The sequence below is a fragment of the Coregonus clupeaformis genome, chromosome 3, assembly GCF_020615455.1.
Source record: "Coregonus clupeaformis isolate EN_2021a chromosome 3, ASM2061545v1, whole genome shotgun sequence".
Lineage (NCBI taxonomy): Eukaryota > Metazoa > Chordata > Actinopteri > Salmoniformes > Salmonidae > Coregonus > Coregonus clupeaformis.
In genome coordinates, this window is record NC_059194.1 from 10,436,661 (window position 1) to 10,456,518 (window position 19,858).

At 46.8% G+C, this 19,858-nt stretch overlaps 1 long non-coding RNA gene across 1 annotated transcript; it reads left to right on the forward strand.

Moving 5' to 3' along the window:
* Positions 1-471: 471 nt before the first annotated feature.
* LOC121546031 lies at positions 472-13,662 on the forward strand. Its single transcript, XR_005996326.1, has 4 exons — positions 472-512; positions 7,646-7,741; positions 9,793-9,929; positions 13,580-13,662. It is a non-coding gene; the product is annotated as an uncharacterized LOC121546031 (long non-coding RNA).
* Positions 13,663-19,858: the final 6,196 nt, after the last annotated feature.

A 19,858-nucleotide genomic window follows, 5' to 3' on the forward strand; every position in this document is an offset into this window, starting at 1 on the left:
CCTCTCCTATTAAACCCCATTTCATCTCAGCATAGCCCAGCAGCTCCTCTGTAGCTCTATAGTGCTCTACCCACTCTGTTCAACTGATCATCAGTCGTACAATCTGGGCCGGCAGCCACAACGCAACCTGAGAACCCCAGTCTTAACAAACCCTACTATCCGATTCCCTCTAATTCCATCCCTGCCTGCCACATCACACGTCACAGCCCCTCTCCACTGCCAGCCCAGATGTTGGAGAAGCTGTTTCCATGTCTCCTTATTGAGTCATTCAGGCTTTAATTTATCCCATATAGATGTAATACAGATGGTAATGTAGTCGGTGCAGTAATGCGGCTGGCTGGCTGGCTCAGCCTCTGGCTCCGATTGGAAAGCAGCTGGAGTGTGGAGAGAGACTAGAGCCGGTGACGGACACAGGCAGGGAGGGGAGAGGAGAAAAGAGATTTGAATGTGATTGTGAACCAGTGTTGGAAGCAGCTCCTCGAGAGGAGGCTACAGTCTTTCTCAGCAGACAGGTGACAGACAGGCAGACAGGCAGGCAGGCAGGCAGGCAGACAGGCAGGCAGACAGGCAGGCAGGCAGGCAGGCAGGCAGGCAGGCAGGCATTGGAAGAGGCTAAACAAGGCATTGCTGGATATTTGAAGTCCAGCCTTGCCATTAGCTATTGATTAAGCCTGTTTGTAATTTCTGCTAAAGCTGCCCACATCTTGGACAACCTCCATGGTCGGTCTGTCTGTCTGTCAGCCAATTCTCTGAGTGTTCTATTGAGCTTGTATCTGGGGTTGAGGCTGTTTTAGTGGATGGTAGATGGATTCAGTGTTTGTATCTGGGGCTGAGGCTGTTTTAGTGGAGGGTGTATGGATACAGTGTTTGTATCTGGGGCTGAGGCTGTTTTAGTGGATGGTAGATGGATTCAGTGTTTGTATCTGGGGCTGAGGCTTTTAGTGGATGGTGTATGGATACATACATTTAGTGGATGGTGTATGGATACAGCTTCCGCATTGTCTCCGTGCTGCTGTGCTGTTTGTTGCTACTTGGCTACCTGCCAAACTATTCACGTTTTACTTTTAATAAACGTTTAATCAATCTCTGTGTTCAACAAATTTACCAACTTTTTAGTTTTGTCCTCACTCATCTTTTTTCGTTAAACTTTTTCACCCCGGACGTTTTATCCCGAGACAGAAGAGTCATTTTCCTGTGCGTTTTAGCTGCCAATTTTACTTTATTTTCCATTTTTCCATCGCAACTTTTTTCCCTTATTCAACTTTTTTCACTCCGGACGCTTTATCTGGACATGGTTCGTCAACATCTTCAACAGCCGAAGCTAAGTAGTAACATTAACATGATGTCTTCTAATTGCAGTCGCTGTACTCATAATATACAGGAGAACGATCGCCTTACGGCGAGAATAGCTGTGCTACAAGCCCAGCTTCAGACGCAATCGTTAGGCAAGGGTAATGTCAGTGTAGGAAAGGAAGAAACAGCGTCTGTGCCACCAGTAAGTACAGACAGTAACGTTAGTATAAATCCCCCGCACAGTCCCCGCAGCCGGACAACTTTCTCATGGCTTCTGGAGGGAAATACTGTTGGAATGCTCAACCGGTGTCGCTCATTCAGCCGACAGAAACCTTCAACCGGTTTTCCCCATTATGTAGCGAGTCGGAGTCTGAGTCTGAGTCTTCTCTTGTCTCTACTCCTCCCGTTACGGGGTCTGAGACGCCGAAGGCTCCCACCATTAGCTCTGACAAATTGAAAACCCTAGTCATTGGCGACTCCATTACCCGCAGTATTAGACTTAAAACGAATCACCCAGCGATCATACACTGTTTACCAGGGGGCAGGGCTACCGACGTTAAGGCTAATCTAAAGATGGTGCTGGCTAAAGCTAAAACTGGCGAGTGTAGAGAGTATAGAGATATTGTTATCCACGTCGGCACCAACGATGTTAGGATGAAACAGTCAGAGGTCACCAAGTGCAACATAGCTTCAGTGTGTAAATTAGCTAGAAAGATGTGTCGGCATCGAGTAATTGTCTCTGGCCCCCTCCCAGTTAGGGGAAGTGACGAGCTCTACAGCAGAGTCTCAGCACTCAATCGCTGGTTGAAAACTGTTTTCTGCCCCTCCCAAAAGATAACATTTGTGGATAATTGCCCCTCTTTCTGGGACTCACCCACAAACAGGACCAAGCCTGACCTGCTGAGGAGTGACGGACTCCATCCTAGCTGGAGGGGTGCTCTCCTCTTATCTACCAACATAGATAGGGCTCTAACTCCTCTAGCCCCACAGTGAAATAGGGTGCAGGCCAGGCAGCAGGCTGTTAGCCAACCTGCCAGCTTAGTGGAGTCTGCCAATAGCATAGTCAGTGTAGTCAGCTCAGCCATACCCATTGAGACTGTGTCTGTGCCTCGACCTAGGTTGGGCAAAACTAAACATGGCGGTGTTCACCCTAGCAATCTTATTAGGATAAAGACCTCCTCCATTCCTGCCATTATTGAAAGAGATCGTGATACCTCACATCTCAAAATAGGGTTACTTAATGTTAGATCCCTCACTTCAAAGGCAGTCATAGTCAATGAACTAATCACTGATCATAATCTTGATGTGATTGGCCTGACTGAAACATGGCTTAAGCCTGATGAATTTGCTGTGTTAAATGAGGCCTCACCTCCTGGTTACACTAGTGACCATATTCCCCGTGCATCCCGCAAGGGCGGAGGTGTTGCTAACATTTACGATAGCAAATTTCAATAAAAAAAAAAAAATGGCGTTTTCATCTTTTGAGCTTCTAGTCATGAAATCTATGCAGCCTACTCAATCACTTTTTATAGCTACTGTTTACAGGCCTCCTGGGCCATATACAGCGTTCCTCTCTGAGTTTCCTGAATTCCTATCAGACCTTGTAGTCATAGCAGATCATATTCTAATTTTTGGTGATTTTAATATTCACATGGAGAAGTCCACAGACCCACTCCAAAAGTCTTTCGGAGCCATCATCGACTCAGTGGGTTTTGTCCAACATGTCTCTGGACCTACTCACTGCCACAGTCATACTCTGGACCTAGTTTTGTCCCATGGAATAAATGTTGTAGATCTTAATGTTTTTCCACAAAATCCTGGACTATCGGACCACCATTTTATTACGTTTGCAATCGCAACAAATAATCTGCTCAGACCCCAACCAAGGAGCATCAAAAGTCGTGCTATAAATTCTCAGACAACACAAAAATTCCTTGATGCCCTTCCAGACTCCTTCTGCCTACCCAAGGACGTCAGAGGACAAAAATCAGTTAACCACTTAACTGAGGAACTCAATTTAACCTTGCGCAATACCCTAGATGCAGTTGCACCCCTAAAAACGAAAAACATTTGTCATAAGAAACTAGCTCCCTGGTATACAGAAAATACCCGAGCTTTGAAGCAAGCTTCCAGGAAATTGGAACGGAAATGGCGCCACACCAAACTGGAAGTCTTCCGACTAGCTTGGAAAGACAGTACCGTGCAGTACCGAAGAGCCCTCACTGCTGCTCGATCATCCTACTTTTCCAACTTAATCGAGGAAAATAAGAATAATCCAAAATTTCTTTTTGATACCGTTGCAAAGCTAACTAAAAAGCAGCATTCCCCAAGAGAGGATGGCTTTCACTTCAGCAGTAATAAATTCACGAACTTCTTTGAGGAAAAGATCATGACCATTAGAAAGCAAATTACGGACTCCTCTTTGAATCTGCGTATTCCTCCAGGGCTTAGCTGTCCTGGATCTGCACTCTGCGAGGGCCTGGGATCGGGAGAGACACTTAAGTGTTTTAGTACTATATCTCTTGACACAATGATGAAAATAATCATGGCCTCTAAACCTTCAAGCTGCATACTGGATCCTATTCCTACTAAACTGCTGAAGGAGCTGCTTCCTGTGCTTGGCCCTCCTATGTTGAACATAATAAACAGCTCTCTATCCACCGGATGTGTACCAAACTCACTAAAAGTGGCAGTGATAAAGCCTCTCTTGAAAAAGCCAAACCTTGACCCGGAAAATATAAAAAACTATCGGCCTATATCGAATCTTCCATTCCTCTCAAAAATTTTAGAAAAAGCTGTTGCGCAGCAACTCACTGCCTTTCTGAAGACAAACAATGTATACGAAATGCTTCAGTCTGGTTTTAGACCCCATCATAGCACTGAGACTGCACTTGTGAAGGTGGTAAATGACCTTTTAATGGCGTCAGACCGAGGCTCTGCATCTGTCCTCGTGCTACTAGACCTTAGTGCTGCCTTTGACACCATCGATCACCACATTCTTTTGGAGAGACTGGAAACCCAAATTGGTCTACACGGACAAGTTCTGGCCTGGTTTAGATCTTACCTGTCGGAAAGATATCAGTTTGTCTCTGTGAATGGTCTGTCCTCCGACAAATCAACTGTACATTTCGGTGTTCCTCAAGGTTCCGTTTTAGGACCACTATTGTTTTCACTATATATTTTACCTCTTGGGGATGTTATTCGAAAACATAATGTTAACTTTCACTGCTATGCGGATGACACACAGCTGTACATTTCAATGAAACATGGTGAAGCCCCCAAAATTGCCCTCGCTAGAAGCCTGTGTTTCAGACATAAGGAAGTGGATGGCTGAAAACTTTTTACTTTTAAACTCGGACAAAACAGAGATGCTTGTTCTAGGTCCCAAGAAACAAAGAGATCTTCTGTTAAATCTGACAATTCATCTTGATGGTTGTAAAGTCGTCTCAAATAAAACTGTGAAGGACCTCGGCGTTACTCTTGACCCTGATCTCTCTTTTGACGAACATATCAAGACTGTTTCAAGGACAGCTTTTTTCCATCTACGTAACATTGCAAAAATCAGAAATTTTCTGTCCAAAAATGATGCAGAAAAATTAATCCATGCATTTGTTACTTCTAGGTTAGACTACTGCAATGCTCTATTTTCCGGCTACCCGGATAAAGCACTAAATAAACTTCAGTTAGTGCTAAATACGGCTGCTAGAATCCTGACTAGAACCAAGAAATTTGATCATATTACTCCAGTGCTAGCTTCCCTACACTGGCTTCCTGTTAAGGCAAGGGCTGATTTCAAGGTTTTACTGTTAACCTATAAAGCGTTACATGGGCTTGCTCCTACCTATCTTTCCGAGTTGGTCCTGCCGTACATACCAATACGTACGCTACGGTCACAAGACGCAGGCCTCCTAATTGTCCCTAGAATTTCTAAGCAAACAGCGGGAGGCAGGGCTTTCTCCTATAGATCTCCATTTTTATGGAACAGTCTGCCTACCCATGTGAGAGACGCAGACTCGGTCTCAACCTTTAAGTCTTTACTGAAGACTTATCTCTTTAGTAGGTCATATGATTGAGTGTAGTCTGGCCCAGGAGTGTGAAGGTGAACGGAAAGGCTCTGGAGCAACGAACAGCCCTTGCTGTCTCTGCCAGGCCGGTTCCCCTCTCCACTGGGGTTCTCTGCCTCTAACCCTGTTGCAGGGGCTGAGTCACTGGCTTGCTGGTGCTCTTTCATGCCGTCCCTGGGAGGGGTGCGTCACTTGAGTGGGTTGAGTTACTGACGTGATCTTCCTGTCTGGGTTGGCGCCCCCCCTTGGTTTGTGCTGTGGTGGAGACCTCTGTGGGCTATACTCGGCCTTGTCTCAGGATTGTAAGTTGGTGGTTGAGGATATCCCTCTAGTGGTGCGGGGGCTGTGCTTTGGCAGAGTGGGTGGGGTTATATCCTTCCTGTTTGGCCCTGTCCGGGGTTTCTTCGGATGGGGCCACAGTGTCTCCAGACCGCTCCTGTCTCAGCCTCCAGTATTTATGCTGCAGTAGTTTATGTGTCGGGGGCTGGGGTTAGTTGGTTATACCTGGAGTACTTCTCCTGTCTTATCCAGTGTCCTGTGTGAATTTAAGTATGCTCTCTCTAATTCTCTCGTTCTCTCTTTCTCTCTGAGAACCTGAGCCCTAGGACCATACGTCAGGACTACCGGGCATGATGACACCTTGCTGTCCCCAGTCCGCCTGGCCTTGCTGCTATTCCAGTTTCAACTGTTCTGCCTGCGGTTACGAAACCCCTACCTGTCCCAGACCTGCTGTTTTCAACTCTTAATGATCGGCTATGAAAAGCCAACTGAGAGACCTGAGCCCTAGGACCATACGTCGGGACTACCGGCCGTGGTGACTCCTTGCTGTCCCCAGTCTGCCTGGCCTTGCTGCTATTCCAGTTTCAACTGTTCTGCCTGCGGTTATGGAACCCCTACCTGTCCCAGACCTGCTGTTTTCAACTCTTAATGATCGGCTATGAAAAGCCAACTGAGATTTATTCCTGATTATTATTTGACCATGCTTGTCACTTATGAACATTTTTGAACATCTTGGCATGGTTCTGTTATAATCTTCACCGGCACAGCTAGAAGAGGACTGGCCACCCCTCATAGCCTGGTTCCTCTCTAGGTTTCTTCCTAGGTTTTCGCCTTTCTAGGGAGTTTTTCCTAGCCACCGTGCTTCTACACCTGCATTACTAGCTGTTTGGGGTTTTAGGCTGGGTTTCTGTACAGCACTTCGAGATATTAGCTGATGTAAGAAGGGCTATATAAAATAAAATTGATTGATTGATTGATACAGTGTTTGTATCTGGGGCTGAGGCTGTTTTAGTGGATGGTAGATGGATTCAGTGTTTGTATCTGGGGCTGAGGCTGTTTTAGTGGATGGATATAGTGTTTGGTTCAGTAGCAACAATGTGTTGAAGGCTCCCACAAAGGCTTCCCACAGTGGAAGAAGGCTGGAGGAGCTAGCTGATTCTCATCCAAATCCAAAGCAGAAGACGGTGCTATAAAGCACAGCTAGCCTGAAGCGATGGATGGAGAAGAAGAGAGGAGAGGAGAAGGGTGATCTAGGGGGATTTCTTTAGTCTTTACAGTCCATAGACTGTGAGCGCAAAACTCTCTCCAATTTACGGCCTCATGTTTGCCCAGAGATAACAGCAACAGACCGCCTGCCTCTTGTGCGACATCCATCAGGGCCCCATGTGTTCCAGCAGCCACAGCAGAAAGGTTCCCACCCCTGGACCTTACTCGTTTTTCATGTAGATGTAAATGCTAGCACCAGGAGTAATTGAATTCATCACCAATTAATCAGGCACTTAAAAAGGGCTGGATGAGCTAAAAGCTAATTAGCCCTTTCCATCCCCCCCTATTCTCAGTATTGCGGTGTCTAGCTAGCTACCTGCTGGTTGAGGGAATAGAGTGTGTCATGGTACTACCCTAGCCCCTTCTACCTACCCCTTACCCCCTAGGGACTCATGTAGATATTAAAGGATTGGATTGGTGTAAGCCAGTGAAGGGGATCATATTTTTGTTTTTGCCTAGCACCAACACACCTGATTAAACTAAAGGCTTAATGACGAGTTGATTAGTTGAATCAAGCTTGGTAAATACTAGTGTAAGCAATATTGTGAAAATGCCATCTAGCCTATCAGAAGACAAGCTGAAGCTTTCAACATATTGTTAACACCTATCCAATCTCCTGAGATCTAAACAAGTGCATAGGGGGTAGGGACTAAGGGTTTATTTGGAACAACAAATAGTGTTTGTGGTTTTCTTATGAGCACTGTTGGTTTTCTATTGATCTGGCTCTCTGCTGCCCCCTGTAGGAAGTGGATGTAGTGACGGCAGACTGTCTGGCCCTGAGGGAGCAAGTGAAATTCTACCAGGAACAACTGGCTCACATAGAGGCACAGCATGAGACGGTAAGAGAGAAGGGACATCTCAGAGAGGGGACTGGCTGGATGGCCAACATCAATTACCCACAGTATTAGTACACAAAGTAGGAACAGTTTACTACTCAATGGCTCTCTTGGTCATTACTTACAAGTGGGACTGTGTTTGAACCCGGGTTTCCTGCATGCCAAAAGGCTGTTAGCCCACTGAGCTAAAGGCATTAGCTCAGGGAGCTAATGCGGGTATTCAAAGCTCAGGCAAGGTTTGCCGAACCACCTCCTTTACATAAGCAGAAAGGCTTTTCTGTTAAACCAAGCCACTCAAACTTCAGAGGACAAGTGTTGGAGAGATGCCCAGTAGGGGTTGCCAGGGGCAACAGGGTTCAGATGACCTCGGCCATCTTGTTGACCAGGTTTTACCATGAACAGTAGTTATTTTACCAGGAACAATGGTGGTACTGAGGCTTGATTAGAGCACAACAAGGCAGGGTAAGAATAAGAAGAGGCTTTCCAAGGAGAGATCTCACAGATGATATAACCAGTTATTATATCATAGAACAGAGCCCTGATTCTCTATAACACTGCCTCACCCAAGCCTTTAACCCAGTCATTCCCTCACACAAAAACTCACATTTTAATTGTTAAATCCACAAATCACATAACTTGTAAAATAATTCACACACACACACGCACACACTATTGCAAAAATAATGCACACACATTTGCTAAATAATTCACACACATTTGCTAAATAACACACAGACACACACACACACACACACACACCCCTCCCTCTGTTCTCCATCTCATCAGCAGCTGACAGACACATCCTGCTATCAGATCCTGGGAGAGCAGAGAGAGAGCGAGGCAGAGAGAGAGCGAGCGAGGCAGAGTGGCGGAGGGAGAGAGAGTGAGGCGGAGGGAGAGAGCGCGTGAGGCAGAGAGGTGGAGGGAGAGAGAGCGCGAGGCAGAGGGAGAGAGCACGAGGCAGAGCAGAGAGCGTGCGAGGCAGAGAGGCGGAGGGAGAGAGAGCGAGGCAGAGCAGAGAGCGAGGCAGAGCAGAGAGCGAGCGAGGTAGGCAGAGCAGAGAGAGAGAGAGAGAGGCGGAGGGAGAGAGAGCGAGGCAGAGCAGAGAGCGAGCGAGGCAGAGCAGAGAGCGAGCGAGGCAGAGCAGAGAGCGAGCGAGGCAGAGCAGAGAGCGAGCGAGGCAGAGCAGAGAGCGAGCGAGGCAGAGCAGAGAGCGAGCGAGGCAGAGAGGCGGTGGGAGAGCGAGGCAGAGAGGCAGAGGGAGAGAGGCAGAGAGCGAGCGAGGCAGAGCAGAGCAGAGAGCGAGCGAGGCATTGAGGCGGCGGGAGAGAGAGAGAGGCAGAGAGGCGGCGGGAGAGAGAGAGGCAGAGCAGAGAGCGAGAGAGGCAGAGAGGCGGCGGGAGAGAGAGAGAGGCAGAGCAGAGAGCGAGCGAGGCAGAGAGGCGGAGGGAGAGGCAGAGCAGAGAGCGAGCGAGGCAGAGGGCGAGAGAGGGAGGGCGAGAGAGGGAGAGGGAGACTGAAAGGGAACAAAGAGAGAAAGCAGAGAGAGAGGGAGCAGTGAGAAAGGGAAAAGGAGAAGCAAGCGGCAGTTCCTTCTCTTCGTCACAGTTTTTTCCTCTGTGAAGACCGGCCACTCGGCCGCACGCTACGTTTAACACACTCCCTCAGGTACACGCTCGATAACTCGCTGCACCGGATTACTCACAGCACCCCTAGGTTTTATTAACTGCTATTATTATCAGACATTTCCAACACCTCATATTCCCCTGATGAATGGACTGCCTTATCATTACTCAAGGTTCAGGCTGCTGGGGTATTTCATTCTGCTGTGATGGATGCGTGGAGGTTGATAATGGTTTTAGGTATTGCGACCTGAAGACGTACATGGCTGGGTCTTAATGTTGTGTGTGTCTGCAGAGGGTTGAGAGTCTGGTCTAGCCTGCTGAGCATACAACACACATGAACGTGCTCACTGCACACATGCACACACACACCTCTCAGCCTAATGTCTGTGTCTAAATGTTGTGTGTGTGTGTGTGTGTGTGTGTCTGCAGACGGTTCAGAACATGGTGGTCCCTGTAGAGGGTCCAGCTGCAGCAGGGAGAGAAGTCCTGGAGTTTTACAACCCTGACATCACCCCAGTATCATGGATATCAAGGAGTACTATAGCCAGCTGGCTGAGAGCCTCCAGGTACGGATTCTGGAGAACACACACAAGCATGCACGAACAGTGTCATTATGTAAACATACCTGCACGCACACAGAACACACACACCCTTCAACATAACTCTAGATCCCCCCCCCCAATCCTGCTACACACCTCTCCCCCACTCCACCTCCCTCTCCCACCCCCTCTTTCTTCCACAAACCGCCTGGCCCGTCCAGGCATAACTCTGAGCCTTCACACATCTCAGAGGGATGGGCCAGCATGTTTTCTTTTCCTCCTGACATCACACTTGAGACGAACCTGAGAATCAGAGCTGCTGCCACACACCAGAACAGACCCACTTTGTCCCACTGTGTGTTTGTGTGTGTCAGAAAGAGAGTGTGTATGTGTTACAAGCTAGAGGTGCTCTGCTGGGGTCAACCTGGCTCTCCGGTGGGTCTGACCCTCCCCCAGGTTCCCGGGTCGGGATGTCCGTAATCAGACCTCTGGGCTGCTTCCTAGGTGGCATGGGGGTGTGTGTGGAGGCTTTGGCCCAAATTGACAGCAGCTCTTGCGGTAACCCAAACAATTACACTCTCCCTCCCACTTCATCCTATCTCCTCCCCTCCTCCTCCTTCCCTCGTTCATTGCCAGCTGGACAGCTTGCTGGCCTCCATTAGTGTCTCAGAAGGTGCAATTGTCTCCATCCCCAAATTATTGCCATTTGGGATTGAAGTGAGATTGCTGGCTGACTCTGGTACCTCGTTGCCACTCATTTGTTCCTCTCCATCAGGACTGCGTCCCAAATGGCACCCCATTCCCTTTATGGTGCATTACTTTTGACCAGGGCCTATAGGGTGCCATTTGGGACGCACCCCAGGAATGCGGTTAGGATGAGGGGAGGGTTTAAGATTGGTCTCAGCAGGTATGAAGCTAAGGCATGGACTGATTATTCTCCCTGTCTGGGTGTACAAAGTACAGGACACTGATTATTCTCCCTGTCTGGGTGTACAAAGTACAGGACACTGATTATTCTCCCTGTCTGGGTGTACAAAGTACAGAACACTGATTATTCTCCCTGTCTGGGTGTACAAAGTACAGAACACTGATTATTCTCCCTGTCTGGGTGTACAAAGTACAGGACACTGATTATTCTCCCTGTCTGGGTGTACAAAGTACAGGACACTGATTATTCTCCCTGTCTGGGTGTACAAAGTACAGGACACTGATTATTCTCCCTGTCTGGGTGTACAAAGTACAGGACACTGATTATTCTCCCTGTCTGGGTGTACAAAGTACAGGACACTGATTATTCTCCCTGTCTGGGTGTACAAAGTACAGGACACTGATTATTGGAAGGGTATTTACATAAGGACTTCTTTGCACATGAATAACCCATGCATACTGCTTTTCTAAACAACAACTGGAAGACAATGGAAATATCAACTTGTGGTTGTTGTACTGCTTATGAATATGTACAGCCTAAAATAATGTGGCCCGCCTATTTATGAGACACAGTAATTTATGAGACACACTCATGGACTGTCATACAGTAAATGAATGGTAGTGACTATGTTGATATGTTTCCAGTGTGAGTGCAGGGAAACTGGTGCGGTTGTAGCTGGAAAGGAGCTGGAAAGGAGCTGGAAAGGAACTGGCGGTGGCCAGAGCTGCGGGGGTCACAGCCGCTGTCTTTCTTTCTTTCTTTCTAGTTTATTTTTCTCCTGTAAACTTTCCTTCCATGAAATTCACTCTTTTCAGACGTCTAATCAGAAAAGCCCACCATTAGTTCAGCATCAAACATTAGCCACTAAATCAAGAGGAATGGTAGAAAATGAATGTCTTCTTCCCACAGACAGTAAAGTTTAGGGAGGGAAAGGCAGTTCACTCCTTATGAGTTCTCCCTGAGTGACAGTGAATGAATAAAGCGAGCGAGTTCCCCGCCGACAAAAGTGTTTACTCTTCGAGACTTCAACTGGGAGATGAGAGGAGTTCTGCACTGTCTCAAGGCGGATTTTTCTCTCTCTCTCTCTCTCTCTCTCTCTCTCTCTCTCTCTCACCCTTCCATTATTAAACATACGTTTTACAATTCTCTCTCTCTTTCTCCCTGTCTCTTTCTTCTTCATCATCAACTTCTGAAACTTCTCACATTCCTCCTCCGTGTCTCCGGAGACTTCAACCCCAGACTGTAGAATAGAAATAGACCGTCATCTGTCACATCTAGCACCTCCACCCCCTTCTCATAGAGAAACAGAAACACACAACAGAGAGGCTTCATTGAGAAAATTGTAGAATATCTCTGTACAGTCATTCAAGAATTAGTCTCGAACCACCCCAAAACTCAACGACTCACTCAGTATTTCACAAGTCATTGAATTACTCAATGACTAAGTTTACAGTATTTAAGGAAATTGTGGGATTTTCCATTATAGTCCATCAATCAAGAATTAAACCCTCCGCAAACCACTTAATAGAATCAGTCAATTACTTAAGTCTACAGTAACTTACTACACCGCTCGCCCCTCTGTAATCATCAGTGGTCGAACTGCAGCAGACACCTCCCCATTTATTATTTATTTAATTGTATTTATTTTACCCTTATTTTACCAGGTAAGTTGACTGAGAACACATTCTCATTTACAGCAATGACCTGGGGAATAGTTACAGGGGAGAGGAAGGGATGAATGAGCCAGCTGGAAGCTGGGGATGACAAACATGGCGGTTTGGTTCCCGTTACTGTGGTTGTGGTTATAGTCCCAGCTCTTTAAATAAACAGGCCCCCTCGGTAACCGCAGTCGCACTCTCATAACACCGTCTCCTCTTCCCTAATGTGCAGCACGCGAGCCCACGCTCTACCCTGCCTGGGCCTAGTCTGATGGACAGATCCCTCCATCCCTCTTTCTCCTTCCCCTCATCTCTCTCTCACCGGCTGTGATGGATGTCCCAGGTCTGGTTTCTCACCGAGACACAACTTGGCCAAACAAACCAGCTTGCGGTGAAGTCAGTCAGGCTCAGCTTAGAGATGTGTTTAATAGAGTAGAACAGGCAGTGATGGGGATGACACACACCCCTGCCTGCACACGCAGGGCATTCAGCCAGGGCTCACTTATCATACCAGACAGAGAGAGAAAGCAGAGGGAGAGAAAAGCAAGGTTGGGATCTCATCATCAGCCCTATGTTAGTTCTGGGACTGACTGGGGTTTCCTTCCAAATGGCACCCTATTTCCTATATAGTACACTACTTTTGACCAGAGCCCAGATCTAGTGCACTATAATAGGGAATAGGGTGCCATTCTGAACGCAGCCTGGAGCTCCTGTGATCTACCTGAAAGAGAAGCAGACGGCCTGGACCCTCATCATCCGTCTTTGACAGCTAATTGTTGAACTTCTCTGATTGCTGTAATTACTCACAGCAGGGCGCCGGGTGTGCGTGTATGTGCGCGTGCGTGCATGTGCGCGTGTGTGCGTGCATGCCTTGTTTGGAAGAGAGTGTTCAGTTTGAGGTTTTAATGTGCTGTTTGGAATGAAATTGGCAGATCCATTTTCTCTAGAGATGAACTACAATGAGTGTGCCAAGTCACGCATCTCGAACATGAATGTGGATCAATGAAGTTTATACCAATGCACATTATTACGATGTTACCTCCGACCATGAACCTGAATATCTGGTTTTGGGTGCTTGCGTGTGTGTGTAGATTGCAGAGCATGAGAAGGAGCTTGCAGAGCTGGAGAGGTGTGGTGAGGAGCCTGAAAGGTGTGGTGAGGAGCTGGAGAGGTGTGGTGAGGAGCTGGAGAGGTGTGGTGAGGAGCTGGAGAGGTGTGGTGAGGAGCTGGAGAGGTGTGGTGAGGAGATGGAGAGGTGTGGTGAGGAGCTGGAGAGGTGTGGTGAGGAGCTGGAGAGGTGTGGTGAGGAGCTGGAGACGTGTGGTGAGGAGCTGGAGAGGTGTGGTGAGGAGATGGAGAGGTGTGGTGAGGAGCTGGAGAGGTGTGGTGAGGAGATGGAGAGGTGTGGTGAGGAGATGGAGAGGTGGTGAGGAGCTGGAAGATGAGATTGAGATGAAGAAAGAAGCATATGTGGAGGAGATCGCTGATCTGGAGGTAAGAGAGATCTAGGAACAGTTTACCCTACCATCATCCCTAACCACAGATCTAGGAACAGTTTACCCTACCCTCATTCCAAACCACAGATCTAGGAACAAGTTATTCTACCCTCATCCTAACCACAGATCTAGGAACAGTTTAAACTACCCTTAATCCTAACCACAGATCTAGGAACAGTTTAAACTACCCTTAATCCTAACCACAGATCTAGGAACAGTTTAAACTACCCTCAATCCTAACCACAGATCTAGGAACAGTTTAAACTACCCTTAATCCTAACCACAGATCTAGGAACAGTTTAAACTACCCTTAATCCTAACCACAGATCTAGGAACAGTTTAAACTACCCTCAATCCTAACCACAGATCTAGGAACAAGTTATTCTACCCTCAAACCTAACCACAGATCTAGGAACAGTTTACCCTTCCCTATCCTCAAGTCTAAGAGTAGAAAGTTAGAAAATATCAGACCTTAGACTAGTGGTTAGGGTCAGCTTCTACCTCCATCCATCCATCCCATATATCCAATGGCTCTATTCCAATAACTTCTACCTCCATCCACCCATCCCATATACCCAATGGCTCTATTCTAATAACCACACTAGCATACCAATTAGAATGTGTCCAATACATAGATACATGGCTTTATAATAAGTGGTAGGATGGAAGTGGTTATTAGAACATGGCCCATTATCTCTCTGTTTCTTCTCAGTGTCGTATTGAGGAGATGAAGGAGCAGCAGCATGACCTGCAGGTCCAGATGAGGGAGCAGTGTGGGGACTACGAGGAGCTGCTGGGTCAGAAGATGGCCCGGGACATCGAGATCACTGTCTAAAGGGGAGACTTTTCACTGATACATTTCACCCACAGGGCCTCATGCACAGCAATAGTGTACAGTGTGATCATCAAGGCCTCTGTAGTAGTGAAAAAGATGGAGAGGCCCTGCAGCATTTACTAATGGGCTTGTTCAGGAAATAAAATTAAGTACCCAAAACACATGACACTTGGAGAGACAATGACGATCCTTAATATAATATTCAATACAGAGGTTTCTGTAGTTTTACAATGACAATAGTATCTTCAGATGACGTGATGTTAACCTAATATTTTTGATTTTCTTCACAATATTTGTGTAGCCCTACATTGTGAACATGTGAGTAGTATGTGTGACATAATGTCACCTGGGCATCCTCATATCCATAATATCCATATTAAGACATTCCTGAGAACAAAGGTCTGACATCCTAGGTCAAAAGGTCTGACATCCGAGGTCATCCGGGGTCACTGGAAACAGGCCCTACGACAGTCCCAGAAAACATGATGCAATTTCCTGTCCGGTATCCTTGAAGATGTTTTCGTGTTTCTGTCTTGCCGCCCTCCTGTTTTGTGTGTTTGTGTCTGCCTGTGTGTCTGTCTGTCTGTGTGTGTGTCTGTCTGTCTGTGTGTCTGCCTGTGTGTGTCTGTCTGTGTGTCTGCCTGTGTGTCTGCCTGTGTGTCTGCCTGTGTGTCTGCCTGTGCTTCTGTCTGTGTATGTGTATGTGTGTGTGTCTGTGTGTGTGTGTGTCTGTGTGTGTGTCTGTCTGTGTATCTGTCTGTGTATCTGTCTGTGTGTCTACCTGTATGTCTGCCTGTGTGTCTGCCTGTCTGTCTGTGTGTCTGTCTGTGTGTCTGTCTGTCTGTGTGTCTGCCTGTCTGTGTGTCTGTCTGTCTGTGTGTCTGTCTATGTGTCTGCCTGTGTGTCTGCCTGTGTGTCTGCCTGTGTGTCTGCCTGTGCTTCTGTCTGTGTGTGTGTCTGTGTGTGTGTCTGTCTGTGTATCTGTCTGTGTGTCTGCCTGTGTGTCTGCCTGTGTGTTTGTGTGTCTGCCTGTGTGTTTGTTTGTGTGTGTGTGTGTGTCTGCCTGTGTGTGTCTGTGTGTGTGTGTGTGTGTGTGTGTGTGTGCCTGTGTGTGTGTGTGTGTGTATGCCTGTGTGTTTGTGTGTGTGTGTGTGTGTGTGTGTGTGTGTGTGTGTGTGTGTTGCTCAACCATCTGCCATCCTGGTATGTAGAAGGATGCACTTTGCCCTTCCCGACCCTTTGGACAACCCTTCGCTCACCCCTCTGCCGCTTCGAACACATCCTCGTGGCTCGGGAAGAGGCAGCATCACACAATGCCTCATTAGAATGGACAGGGGGACCTCACACTGTCAGGACAATTGTCAAGCCACTTTATCATCCAGCCTGTTAATGTCAGCAGCCCCGCAACACAGTCAGCCTCACAACTGTAGCCTCCTTTAAACACTGGTCCCCCAACAGATTGTTCCAAAGACACACACACACACACAGACTCAAGGCACAGACACACCCACATTTTCATTAACACACACATACACGCACACACACACAAAAACTTAGTCATGGCGCAGGCAGACAGTCTGGGGGCGAAGTTGCCTAACTTTTTTACATGGCTGTTTTGTCATCCGTAACTAAAACCATGAATAAGAAATGAACATCTGAGATGTTTGCTTCTCTCCGTGCTACAGAACAGAGTCTAATTACATTAGTGTCACCTGTAAAATGTATAGAGTCTAATGACAGTAGTGTCACCTGTAAAATGTACACTGAGACATTTGGACCAGGGCCCAGATTCACAAAACCTTCTTAAGAAGAAATGTCTTCTTAACTGAGATTTTTTCCTTAAGTATAGACTTGATGAAGAAAGTTAAGCAAAGTTGCTGGCACCCTATTGTATTGCGCTACTTCTATGTATTGCACTAATTTGACCAGGGCCCATAGGGCTCTAGTCAAAGTAGTGCACTATATAGGGAATAGGGTGCCATTTGGGACACAGCCTCTAATTAAATTTTATCTGATTGAATTCAAGTGCGGAGCAAAATCTTTCCTCAATTTCATTAGAAAGTAATGTCCGTAACTCCGATAGGTATGCTTCCATAATGGTTTATTTAGAAGTACACAAAGCAGACAATGTTTCTATGGAGGCTAGCCATGTTTCTATGGAGGCTAGCCATGTCAGGTCTGAAGTGTAGAACACTGGCTGTACTGTGTGTATGTATTCAGCAGACAATCTTACAGTTGTCTTCCTCTTCCTCTCTTCTATTCCCAGGGGTTTGGTGGAAGAGGAGGATGAGAGTCTGTGCTACCTGTGAGAGGAACCGATGCAGACCAGACCAGGCCAAACAACCGGCTTTCGGCGATGGATGTCCCCCATACGGATTTGACGTGATGCCAAAACACAACAGACCTAAATCATCTATTAGAGATCCCATGAAGCTAACCGCCACTGCCACACAATCATTTGAGCAGATGTAAATGTATCATGACAGATTAACAACTTCTGGAGGGCGAGCCAGGCCATTGATAACAGGTCACTGGCAGGTGACCCCTGTCCTATAAGAAAGATGGAATTGTCTAACATTGGGGAGTCTCTTCAGTGTCTGTGAAGAGACTCTGAAATGTCCCTAAGTGGTCTCTATCTGTTGTGGCTAGAGTGTCTGGAGGTAACTCACTGATATGACACACACACACACACACACACACACACACACACACACACACACACACACACACACACACACACACACACACACACACACACACACACACACACACACACACACACACACACACACACACAGACACACACACACACACAGACAGACAGACACACTCTCTAGACCACCTCAGTGTGTGGCTGCTCTGTAGAATCATTTACCTCCCAATACCCATCACCCCTCACTCCAACACGAGCTCTTATACCTTACCTATCCACTGTTCACAAGCCATTGGACAGCTCTCACTATCCAATAAGATAGCCTTAACCGGTCATGGCAGGTCACCTTTCATTTGCTTTACAGCTGTGGGTTTTACACAGAACTGGCAGTCACACTGTTCATGTATACTTGGGAACTGGTATATTAGCTTTGCAAATGGTTGGTGAAGTTGACATTCTGCAGCTCCTATGTACCTGGTTGGCTACAACAGGGAGCTTGTGTGCAGTCTCTGACTTATTTGCTCATTCTCTGCCCATGACCTGGAGGAACTTAGTCAAGTTTAAACCATAACAATAAAAATAAATGTTGCTTCACATTACCTTCCTGTCTGTTTCACTCTCCGTGAACACAGTGCCAACAGTGTCTGTGGAATGGGAGTGTGTTCGGTGTGTGTGTGTCATTTCCCACACTTAAGTGCCTCTCCTCGCCATCATAACTACATTTAACAGAGGAAGAGTTATGCCCAGTGATCCCTGGCCCATTTTTCTTCATGCTTAACCTCACATGTGAACGTTCTCTGCTCGGCCATAAAGATAAAAAACACAGCAAAAAATTTATCAGATAAGATTAGCCACAGCCACTGATCTCCTGGTGAATTTAATCACACACACACACACACACACACACACACACACACACACACACACACACACACACACACACACACACACACACACACACACACACACACACACACACAAGGAGAAGGTGTAGGAGAAGGCTGCAGCTGCCAGGGTGACTTGTTTAATTGTGTGGACATGAAACATGGCGAGCAGGGAGGAAGCCCGCCCCAGGGTCTGTGGGGCCTTTATTTTCTCAAGGCTGCAGTGCTCAATCTTGTCCTCTGCCTCCGAGGACCTACAAGACTTATATCCCTCCAAGCCCCCTACCATCCCTGTGTGACGGCCAACCACCCATCTCCTCTACCACATGGGACTGTTGAAATGGAGTTGAAGAAGAGAATATGCGCTACAAGACATGTACTGTATGGCCTCTCTCTCCCTCGATCCTTCACACTAATTCTGTCTTTTGAGGGGAAATATTGAGAAATATTCTTACACAGTATAAATATAATACACGCACAAACACAACTTTTTAAATTTTCCAAATACAAGACAGCTTGGCAAGATGTTTTTAATTCCATTCTTATTCCATTCAAATTGGCTTCAGCAAGGTACACTAAGAACAAGCCTTTATTTGATCTACCAGACCAGAGGTATGACACTGGTAACTTTCCCAGGGGACATTATTATTTTGATTCAGCAGAAATTATCTTTAGTGGGCTGGGTCAATCCGGTCACTTTAGGGGTTATTTTCTCAATGATTGAATTACTGTAGTAACAATTGGATGATTAATTATCACTATGCTGGTGTATTATTTCTAACATCAATGCAAATCGGTATCCGTCTTTTTGAATTTAGCAGAGCTGGTATAAAATAATATAACCCAACGTAGCAGGCATAAAAGAAACACCTGAAACTAGATCCCCTACATACTGGTCTGAAACTAGATCCCCTACATACTGGTCTGAAACTAGATCCCCTACATACTGGTCTGAAACTAGATCCCCTACATACTGGTCTGAAACTAGATCCCCTACATACTGGTCTGAAACTAGATTCCCCACATACTGGTCTTGACGAGAAGAAGAAAAACTGTCGGGGGAGGATCTCTTCTGCACTGTTCAACATATCCAGTAAATGTGGAGGAGGAGTTAAGATGGAGTGTCGCCTTGTTAACAGTTCAGTGCTATTCTGGAGTGGCTTCGGGACAAGTCTCTGAATGTCTTTGAGTGGCCCAGCCAGAGCCCGGACTTGAACCCGATCGACCATCTCTTGAGAGACCTGAAAATAGCTGTGCAGCAACGCTCCCCATCCAACCTGACAGAGCTTGAGAGGATCTGCAGAGAGGAATGGGAGAAACTGCCCAAATACAGGTGTGCCAAGCTTGTAGCGTCATACCCAAGAAGACTTGAGGCTGTAATCGCTGCCAAAGGTGCTTCAACAAAGTACTGAGTAAAGGGTCTGAATACTTATGTAAATGTCATATTTACATTTTTTAATTAGCAAACATTTCTAAAAACCTGTCTTTGCTTTGTCATTATG